This window comes from Oncorhynchus tshawytscha, linkage group LG21, assembly GCF_018296145.1.
Source record: "Oncorhynchus tshawytscha isolate Ot180627B linkage group LG21, Otsh_v2.0, whole genome shotgun sequence".
Classification (NCBI taxonomy): domain Eukaryota; kingdom Metazoa; phylum Chordata; class Actinopteri; order Salmoniformes; family Salmonidae; genus Oncorhynchus; species Oncorhynchus tshawytscha.
In genome coordinates this window covers 17,656,210-17,666,887 of record NC_056449.1, presented here as the reverse complement: position 1 = coordinate 17,666,887, position 10,678 = coordinate 17,656,210, and positions in this window count along the sequence as shown.

Below are 10,678 nucleotides of genomic sequence, written 5' to 3'. Positions count from 1 at the left end.
ACAGCACAGAGGATTACGTACTGAGGAAAGCCGTATTGCATGCTCCAGAATGTGCTGGTTCTCACACCGCTGCTGCCATTTCAATGGCATTTGAGAACATGTTTGAAACTTGTAAACATGAACACTCCTAGCTCCATTCAAACAACTGACTTGAGAAAAAAGCTTAACTGCATCTGCAGCAGACATGATACCCTCTGTCATGGCATTGAAATGCCTGCTCAACAAAACTTCCAACACATACCGTGGGGTTAAAACTTGCAAAAGTACTCTTCAAGAGGCTGTGAACAAGTGATTCGGAGGCATTCTCTCTGGGCCTCTTTACTATGTCGACTGCTACTTCGATGCAGACAAAATAAAAAGGTTTTACATTAAATGTTACAGACACAGCTGGACAAGATGGAAATGGACACAGTGACAGTGTACACCGAGGAAGAGAGGGCACGGACAGACAGAGCTGAAACTTCAATGCTTGACATGTATGATGAAATCCTGGTTGAGACTGAACCAATGAACAAGTAAGTGAAAGAAATAGGTTTTGATTATGTTTTACTAGTAATGGAGACATATGTAAATGCCAACAAAATAACTTTTTGATCAGTGTGTGTGTGTGTGTTAACTATTTAACTGTACTAGAATGCTTAAAAGGCAGCAAAAATGTTTAATATCGGTTATCTGTATTGTTTTTTTTTCACAAGGAAAATATCGGTATCGGACAAAAACGTCATATCGGTGCATCCCTAGTAGAGTAGTAGTGGCAGATGTAGTGGTAGTGGTAGAGGTAGTGGTAGCAGTAGAGGCAGTGGTGGAGATAGAGGTAGCGGAGGTGGCAGAGGTAGAGTTAGAGGTAGTGGTAGAGATAGAGTTAGTGCCAGAGGTAGAGGTAGTGGTAGTGTCAGAGGTAGCGGCAGAGGTAGAGGTAGAGATAAAGGTAGCAGCAGAGGTAGAGGTAGTGGTAGAGGTACTGGTAGTGGCAGAGGTAGTGGTAGTGGTAGTGGTAGTGGTAGAGGTAGAGGTAGAAGTAAAGGTAGTGGCAGAGGTAGAGACAACGTCGTCCGGTTTAGGGGAGGGTTTGGCCGGCAGGGATATCCTTGTCCCATCGCGCACTAGCGACTCCTGTGGCGGGCCCGGTGTAGTGCACGCTGACATGGTCGCCAGGTGTATGCTGTTTCCTCCGACACATTGGCGTGGCTGGCTTCCGGGTTAAGTGGGCATTGTGACAAGAAGCAGTGCGGCTTGGTTGGGTTGTGTTTCGTAGGACGCACGGATCTCGACCTTCGCCTCTCCTGAGTCGGTACGGGAGTTGCAGCGATGAGACAAGACTGTAACTACAATTGGATACCACAAAATTGGGGTGAAAAATAGGTTAAAAAAACAATTGAGATAGTGGTAGAGGTAGTGGTAGAGCTAGTGGTAGAGGTAGTGTATATCACTTTGATTATTTGTTAGGCCTTTGTTTAGTCCTAAGGATTCAGTCTTCAATTAGTGATTCAGTTGTTCAATTGAAATGTGCTGTGTGTGCATCAAATCAAGTCAAATGTTATTTGTCACATGTGCTGAATACAACAGGTGTAGACCTTACAGTGAAATGCGTACTTACAAGCCCTTAACCAACAATGCAGATTTAAGAAAAATAAGTGTTAAGAAAGTATTTACTAAAATAAACTGAAGTAAAAAATATATATACGAAATAAAAAACAAATATATACGAAAAATAACAAATAATTAAAGAGCAACAATAAAATAAAGGTAGCGAGGCTATATACAGGGAGTACCAGTGCAGAGTCAATGTGCGGGGCACCGGTTAGTCGAGGTAATTGAGGATAATATGTACATGTAGGTAGCGGTAAAGTGACTATGCATAGATAATAAACAGAGAGTAGCAAGGGTGTTGGGGGAGTGGGTCAGGAGTCTTATGGCTTAGAGGTAGAAACTGTTAAGAAGCCTTTTGGAACTATACTTGGTGCTCCGGTACTGCTTGCCATACGGTAGCAGAGAGAACAGTCTATGACAAGGGTGGCTGAAGTCTTTGGCAAGTTTTAAGGCCTTCCTCTGACACCACCTGGTATAGAGGTCCTGGAAGGCAGGACCTTGGCCCCAGTGATGTACTGGGCCAAATTCACTACCCACTGTAGTGCCTTGCGGTCTGAGGTTGAGCAGTTGCCATACCAGGCGGTGATGCAACCAGATGCTCTCAATGGTGCAGCTGTAGAACATTTTGAGAATCTGAGGACCCATGCCAAATCTTTTCAGTCTTCTGAGGGGGAATAGGCATTGTAGTGCCCTCTTCACGACTGTCTTGGTGTGTTTGGACCATGATAGTTTGTTGGTGATGTGGACACCAATGAACTTGAAGCTCTCAACATGCTCCACTAAAGCCCCGTCAATGAAAATAGGGGCATGCTCAGTCTTCCTTTTCCTGTAGTCCACGATCATCTCCTTTGTCCTGATGACATTGAAATATATTTTGCGAATAATTGGGATGTCTGCCCTGTGGAGTGTTTGGAGAATATCGTGTGAGTTCTGCTTGCTGCTGTTGTTGAAAAAATCTTTGTCCATTCCGAGGTGAGTGATCGCTGATATCCAGAAGCTCTTTTCTGCCGTAAGATACGGTTGCAGTAACATTATGTACAAAATAATTTACAAATATCGTGGAAAAAAAACCCACATAACAGAACAATTGGTTAGGAGACCGTAAAACGGCGGCCATCTCCCCCGGAACCATTTTCCAAATAATCTACCCTCTACCCTTTAGCTCAGTGTGGATGTTGCCTGTAATCCATGGCTTCTGGTTGGGGTCAATGTTGGCATGACGTCATCGATGCACTTATTGATGAAGCCATTTACTGATGTGGTGTACTCCTCAATGCCATCGGAGGAATCCGAGAACATATTCCAGTCTGTGCTAGCAAACAGTCCTGTAGTTTAGCATCTGCGTCATCTGACCACTTCCGTATTGAGCGAGTTACTGGTACTTCCTGCTTTAGTTGTTGCTTGTAAGCAGGAATCAGGAGGATAGAGTTATGGTCACATTTGCCAAATGGAGGGTGAGGGAGAGCTTTGTACATGTCTCTGTGTGTGGAGTAAAGGTGGTCTAGAGGTTTTTTCTCTGCTTGCGCATGTAACATTCTGGTAGAAATTAGTTAAAACAGATGTAAGTTTCCTTGCATTAAACTCCCCAGCCACTAGGAGCGCCGCCTTTGGATGAGTATTTCTTTGTTTGCCTACGGCCTGTGGTCTTAGTGCCAGCATCGGTTTCTGGTGGTAGATAGACAGCTATGAAAAATATAGATGGTAAATGGTGTGGCCTACAGCTTACCATGAGATACTCTACCACAGGCGAGCAAAACCTTGAGACTTCCTTAATATTAGATTTTGTGCACCAGCTGTTATTTACAAATAGACACAGACCACCATCCCTTGTCTTACAAGAGGCAGCTATTCTATTTTGCTGATGCACGGAAAACCCAGCCAGCTGTATGTTATCCATGTCGTCGTTCATCCACGACTAAGTGAAACATAAGATATTTCCGTTTTTAATGTCCCGTTGGTAGGATAGTCTTGATCAGTGCCTGTCCTGTATATAATCCAATGAATTCACGTTGCCTAATAAGACTGATGGTAGAGGGGGATTAGCCACTCGCCATCGGAATCTTACAAGGCACCCCGAAGAACGTCCCCAATATCTCCGTCTCTTCTTCATGTGAATGACAAGATTTGGGCCTTGTCTGGTGTCTGAAGTAAATCCTTTGTGTCTGACTCGTTAAAGAATAAGTATCTGTCCAGTACGAGGTGAGTAGTCGCTGTCCTGATATCCAGAAGCACTTTTCAGTCATAAGAGACAGTGGCAGAAACATTATGTACAAAATAAGTTACAAATAACATGAAAAAACACATAATAGCACAATTGGTTAGGAGCCGGTAAAACGGCAGCCATCTCCTCCGGCGCCATTCAACATGTGTGTGTGTGTGTGTGTGTGTGTGTGTGTGTGTGTGTGTGTGTGCACGTGCATGTGCGGGAAACGTGTGTGTATCTGTCTAGTTATTGGGAGTAATAATGGTGAGAAAAATGTGCATTGACAGGGACAAGCACTAACCATGTGGCAAATAGTGCTGATAAAGTGGATGAACAGTTGATTGGTGATTGAGGTGGCAGAAGCACCAGGAGAAGGGATTCACATTCCTACAGTATATGTTGAAGATGCAAAGATTGACGACGTTCAGAGGGAAATGGATTAGTGGTGATGGCCTACCAGACACTATCTAGATCTCTACCGATCAAATATTTTTGGTAGTTTTCTCATTGACAAATTGGTCTTATTTAGAGAACGAGATATATGGTAATCAAAGGCTGATTGTTGATGGCTAAGGGAGAGGCCTGCTAGCTAGACTTATCAGTCAAGGCCATTGGTAATCAGGTTTTTCTAAGAACACAGACATGCATGGAATTGGTGTTTTCCTCCGTTGCTGGGTTCTCCCTTTCCATATTGATCACATGCTTTTTTCTCTCGTTATCTCTTCCTTGTCTCAAACAAGGTCTCACTCTCCCTCTCTCCATTACACACACACAGGCTGTGATTCAATTCGATCGAGGGTTATAGGCATTTAGTTTTTTAAATGCAATTTCCTATTGAGTTGACATACGTAGAGTTTTCCGTGCTGTACTTGCCCAGCCTATTGTCAGTGTTTACCTGTTGGATCAGAACACAGGGAAAACACATTACTAACAGTTATGAAATTGAATACCACTTTCCATATATTTGACTGGACACTGTAACAATATGACATACAAAACTCTTCTGTGCGATTGAAGATTGCCCATGAGTAATGGTCTCCAACACCAGACACATTGTCAGCCATTTATTATTATTTTTATTTTTTTATTTTTAATTCAACTGTGTTATTGACTTGTTTATTGTTTACTCCATGTGTAACTCTGTGTTGCTGTCTGTTCACACTGCTATGCTTTATCTTGGCCAGGTCGCAGTTGTAAATGAGAACTTGTTCTCAACTAGCCTACCTGGTTAAATAGAGGTGAAATAAAAATAAAAATAAAAAATAAAAATAGTCAAGATTTGAGCGGCAGCTTCAGGGGCTACCACCAGGGGGCTCTAGCCTCAAAGCAAAACTCCACTGTAACAAAATAATACTGCTAAAGGACATTTGTGACTGTGACATACTGTAAGATTCAAGGAGAGTCACCGTTTTGTGTAGATCAACATCTGACTTTAAAGGTGCTCAATTATTTCTTTGTAGCTTCAAATGGTAACGGCTCAGCGGAGCACTCAATAGCCAAGGCTGGTAAAAAAAATAAGTAACGTACAAATGAAGTCAGCAAAACAGCCTAAACCTCTCCTCAAGGTACGATAATGATGTACTATGATTTGAATACTCTATAGCAATGTCCATTCATACAGTTTTCACTGTAATTCATCTCTAACAAAATAATATCTTACATTCACCGTGACGAATACATAAGGAATGGGGCATTTATTTGACAGTGTGTCCCAAAAAGGCAAATGGACCGTAATGGGATTTTGCTCTGCTTAGAGGCTGTGGATTTTCTCTTGTATACAATTACATCCAGCCTACTGCAGAGCCTTCTAGCGTGCATGTCTTTGTATGCTTGCAGTGACCCAAAGGTCCGTCTTGTTTCTAATTTCCACTGTTTATTGCATGTTTCGTATCAGTCTCTGTGTTTCAGGAGACCACCATGGAAGCAGCAATCACATGTGGACAGGGAGACAAAATACCAAGCTTTCACAGACAAAACCTCCAGGGGTGAAAGAGTATGTGCCTGTGTGTGAGAGAGAGGGAGAGAAAGAGGGTGTATGTGTGTGCATACTTAAGTGTATGTGTATGTGTTCAACTATTCTTGTGGAGACCAGAAATCCCCGAAAGAATAGTAAACAAACACTAATTTGAGGGTAAGAGTACGAGGGTAGGGTAAGAGTACGATTAGGGGTTAGAGAAAATAGGATTCAGAATGGTCCTAAATTGTGTGTCCCCACAAGATTAGCTTTACAAAGGGAAAGGGCGATACCTAGTCAGTTGTCCAACAGAATGTACTCAACTGAAATGTACCTTCCGCATTTAACCCAACCCCTCTGAATGAGAGAGGTGCCTTCGTTGACATCCACATCTTCGGCGCCCGGGGAACAGTGGGTTAACTGCCTAGCTCAGGGGCAGAGTGCGTGTGTGTGTGTGTGTGTGTGTGTGTGTGTGTGTGTGTGTGTGTGTGTGTGTGTGTGTGTGTGTGTGTGTGTGTGTGTGTGTGTGTGCACTAGAGAGAGAGAGAGAGAGAGAGAGATTCCACAATGTGAAGTGCTGACATCTGCTGCAGGCTTTTGCAGGGGTGGAATGTGATACTCTTCTTTACACAAAGGGACTTGGCCCTTACAGAAGGCACAAGAGGACCTCTATATGCCACACTCCATGGAGGCAACACACCAACCAGTGTATCACAGCCATGCAATCTCTTATCTGCCGTTAATTTTGATTAAAAACATTAAAACCTCCCATACTTTTCAGGTGGTGATATCTTTAGGCTTTCCCTCTCTCTGAGGCTGCAATGTCTCACCAATGTGAGACAGGGCTAAGTTGCTCTGCCATTGCATCATGTGTCATGGTGAATAGGTTCAATGTGTCTGCAACTCCCTTTGATTGCTTTGTCTGCTGGTATACTTACACAGGGACACACACACACATATGAGGATTCCACTGACAATGAGATGAGAGTAACCACATGAAACGCATATGATGAGGTACAGCATTGTGCTGGAGAGTGGAAATTGGGAACATAAGGGGGAAATGGTAACAGCGGTGTCTACAGCTTTGAAATGACACATTTTGAGTTCTTAAACATTTCCCCAAACAGGCATTAGACATTATTCTAACTTCCCCATGATGAAAAGTTCTGGGCAATGATGGTGAGACTAAGGAATGAGTCCAGGGGGAGTGTTTATGGTACAGTATTCACATTGTTGAAATGGGAAAGTTATGTGTAGCCTACAGTGCCAATATCACAATTATACTAACCCTTAATGGCATGATATCACAAGGAATATGTTTAACAGCGATGGGTAGGAAAAAACAAAGAGGGAAAAAGAGGACTAGCTGATCGAAATGATATTTTCTACATTACATTGTGACCTATTGCATTAACATTGCTTGACTCAAATGTGCCATGCATTATCACACTATTGATGCAAAATCTAGCTGATATCATTTATGATGTGATTATAATGAAGATTAATTATCCAATTTATAGTAGATACAGTAGTTCAATTCAGGCACAATGCATTACGCATCATGGACACACATGGTTTGTTACTGTAGGCTACTTTATCAGAAACATAAATGGCAAAACAGACAGTAAAAAAGGTTTTCAAGTGTCTGTCCTATATCTAAGAGATATAAGAAAACTCAGGAAAAAAATAAAACAGATTTTAGACCCATGTTTGGTCACGTTATTCATGGCACATTTGAACCCAATGCCCTTTTTGCAATTTTTACAGCCGGTACTTGGCAATGCTCCCTCTGAACTGGGCACAGCTCCGCCTGGGACTGCAGCACAGAAATATCAGGCGACAGAGAGAAGCACGATTGAACTTCCCTCAACTTCCTAGAGCAGTGGTCACCAACTGGTAGGTCGCGATCAACTGGTCAATCTCCAAGGCATTCATAGTCGATTGCCAAACATTTATGTTAAAAAAAAACGATGAAGTCTTGTGTTCCTATTTTTTTTATTTGTCTAGGGCAGGTGCACCCGATTCAGCTGCCCTGCACGCCAGGTAGGCAAACTGCTGCCATTTTGAACTATTGCATGTGTCTGAAGGCACAAACTCTGCCTTCCCGGGGGCCCAGAGAGCAAATATAGTGCACTGTAGGCCTACCACTGGCCAATCGGATGGCTCAGATAACCGTGTCTGCAGTTAGGTAGCAGGCATAAAAGAAAGCTACAGCTAAGCTGATACTGTGAGATTTCAAACATTTAAAACCATGACTAGAGAGAGACGGTCAAATAATACAGCAAAGAGATGCTGTTTTATGAATTAATTCATGTTTAAGTTATTCAGCACTGTCAACACTTTGTGTTCCACAATTTTATAAGCCATAAAATGTGTGTTCTTCCTATTTCCACTCAGCGCTACAACAAGCACTGCAACAGTAATAAATTAGTTGGAAAGTGTATCTATAGGCTTGCGTTTTTTATCGAGGAATATTTTACTTTCTCTGTTCTTAGGAGTAACAACATGAATTTGAGCATGAGGCAGAAATAATGCAGTGCGACTTGAGTTTCGCTATCAGCTGGAAGACGCTGTCCCTTTTTAGTCAGTGACAGTGGAGAAAAGGGAGAGCAGGGGGATGTTGAATGGCGGGCCCTCAGTCTGCTGCTCTCTCCCTCCGCTGAGACTCATTTTATTTAACCTTTATTTAACTGAGACTGATCATTAGATGTTGACACAATCAGCCCAGTAAAATAAAAATAAAAAGCGAATTATTTAAATATATGCTCACTCAGCTGTGCTTCACAAGTAATACAACAATAGACCTTTTACCGGTGTGATCATATTGCTGACCTCAAATTTTGAAATATAATTTCAAAAAGGGGCCCGAACAACAATGCATTGGTAAGGCAATTCAAGCAAAGCCAATATGCGGTGGTAATGTATTGGCCATATAGCTTACTGCGCAAACCTCATTGCTACAGTACTGTTTTTAATTGGTTAATGTTGCAAAGGCTTACGTTTTTAAAAAAGTCATGAGCGGTAGATCTTGCATTTTGACTCAAAATGATCTTGACTCAGAAAAGGTTGGTGACCACTGTGCTAGTTTTCCCTGTTAACACTGTCAACGTTTCCTTTACTGAGGCAATTGTGACACACAATATTAGCCACTTTCAATGCAACATACCGAAACAAAACAAACTGTGCAACATATGTTGTTGTAGGCAGAATGCATCAGAGTAGGATTCTATTGCATTGCACGCACTACTCAGCCCGTACTCTACACAAACTAGCAGAGTAAGCAAACAATAAGAAAACAAGAAAATGCTCATCCAGAAGCGGCGCTGCTAGTGGCCGGGGCATTTAATGCAGGCAAACTTAAATCCGTTCCACCTCATTTCAGCACGACCAGCATGTCACATGCAACCAGAGGAAAAAAAACTCTAGACCACCTATTCTCCACACACAGAAATAAATAGAAAGCTCTCCCTCGCCCTCCATATGGCAAATCTGACCATAATTCTATCCTCCTGATTTCTGCTTACAAGCAAAAACTAAAGAAGGAAGTACCAGTGACTCGCTCAATAGGGAAGTGGTTAGATGACGCTACAGGACTGTTTTGTTAGCACAGACTGGAATATGTTCCGGGATTCATCCAATGGCATTGAGGAGTACACCACATCAGTCATCGGTTACATCAATAAGTGCATCGAAGACGTCGTCCCCACAGTGACCATACGTACATATTCCAACCAGAAGCCATCGATTACAAGTAACATCTGCATCGAGCAAAAGGCTAGAGCTGCCTCTATCAAGGAGCAGGACACTAATCCGGATGCTTATAACAAATCCTTCCGTATTCCCTTCACCCACTCAAATTCACATACCACCCAAACAGATCCACAGAATCTCAATTGCACTCCACACTGCCCTTTCCCACCTGGAAAAAAGGAACACCTATGTGAGAATGCTGTTCATTGACTACAGCTCAGCATTCAACACCATAGTGCCCACAAAACTCATCACTAAGCTAAGGACCCCGGGACTAACAGTTCCCTATGCAACTGATCCTGGACTTCCTGACGGGCTGCCACCAGGTGGTAAGGGTGGGAAACAACACTACTGCCACAGTGATCTTCAACACTGGGGCCCCTCAGGGTGTGTACTTAGTCAGGAGCTGATTGTGGACTACAGGAAAAGGTTGGTCGAACAGGTCCCCATTAACATCAACGGGCTGTAGTGGAGTGGGTCGAGAGTTTCAAGTTCCTTGGTGTACACATCACTAAAGAACTATCATGGTCCAAACACACCGAGACAGTAATGAAGAGGACATGACAACACCTTTTCCCCCTCAGGAGACTGAAAAGATTTGGCATGGGTCCCCAGATCCTCAAAAAGTTCTACAGATGCACCATCGAGAGCATCCTCACCGGATGCATCACAGCCTGGTATGGCAACTGCTCGGCATCTGACCGCGCTACAGAGGGTAGTGCGTACGGCCCAGTACATCACCGGGGCCAAGCTCCCTGCCATCCAGGACCTATATACTAGGCTTTGTCAGAGGAAAGCCCCAAAAAATGTCAGAGACTCCAGTCACAAGTCATAGACTGTTACCGCACAGCGTGCTCTGCTACCACACGGCAAGCGGTACCGGAGCTCCAAGTCTAGGACCAAAAGGCTCCTTAACAGCTTCTACCCCCAAGCCATAAGACTGCTGAACAATTAATCAAATAGCCACCGGACTATTTGCATTGACACCACCCTCCCTCCATTTGTTTTGTACACTGCTGTTACTCACTGTTTATTATCTATGCATAGTCACTTCACCCCTACTTACATGTACAAATTACCTTGACTAACCTGTACCTCCGCACATTGACTCAGTACCGGTACCCCGATGTATATAGCCTTGTTATTGTCATTTTATTGTGTTACTTTTTATTATTTTTTTA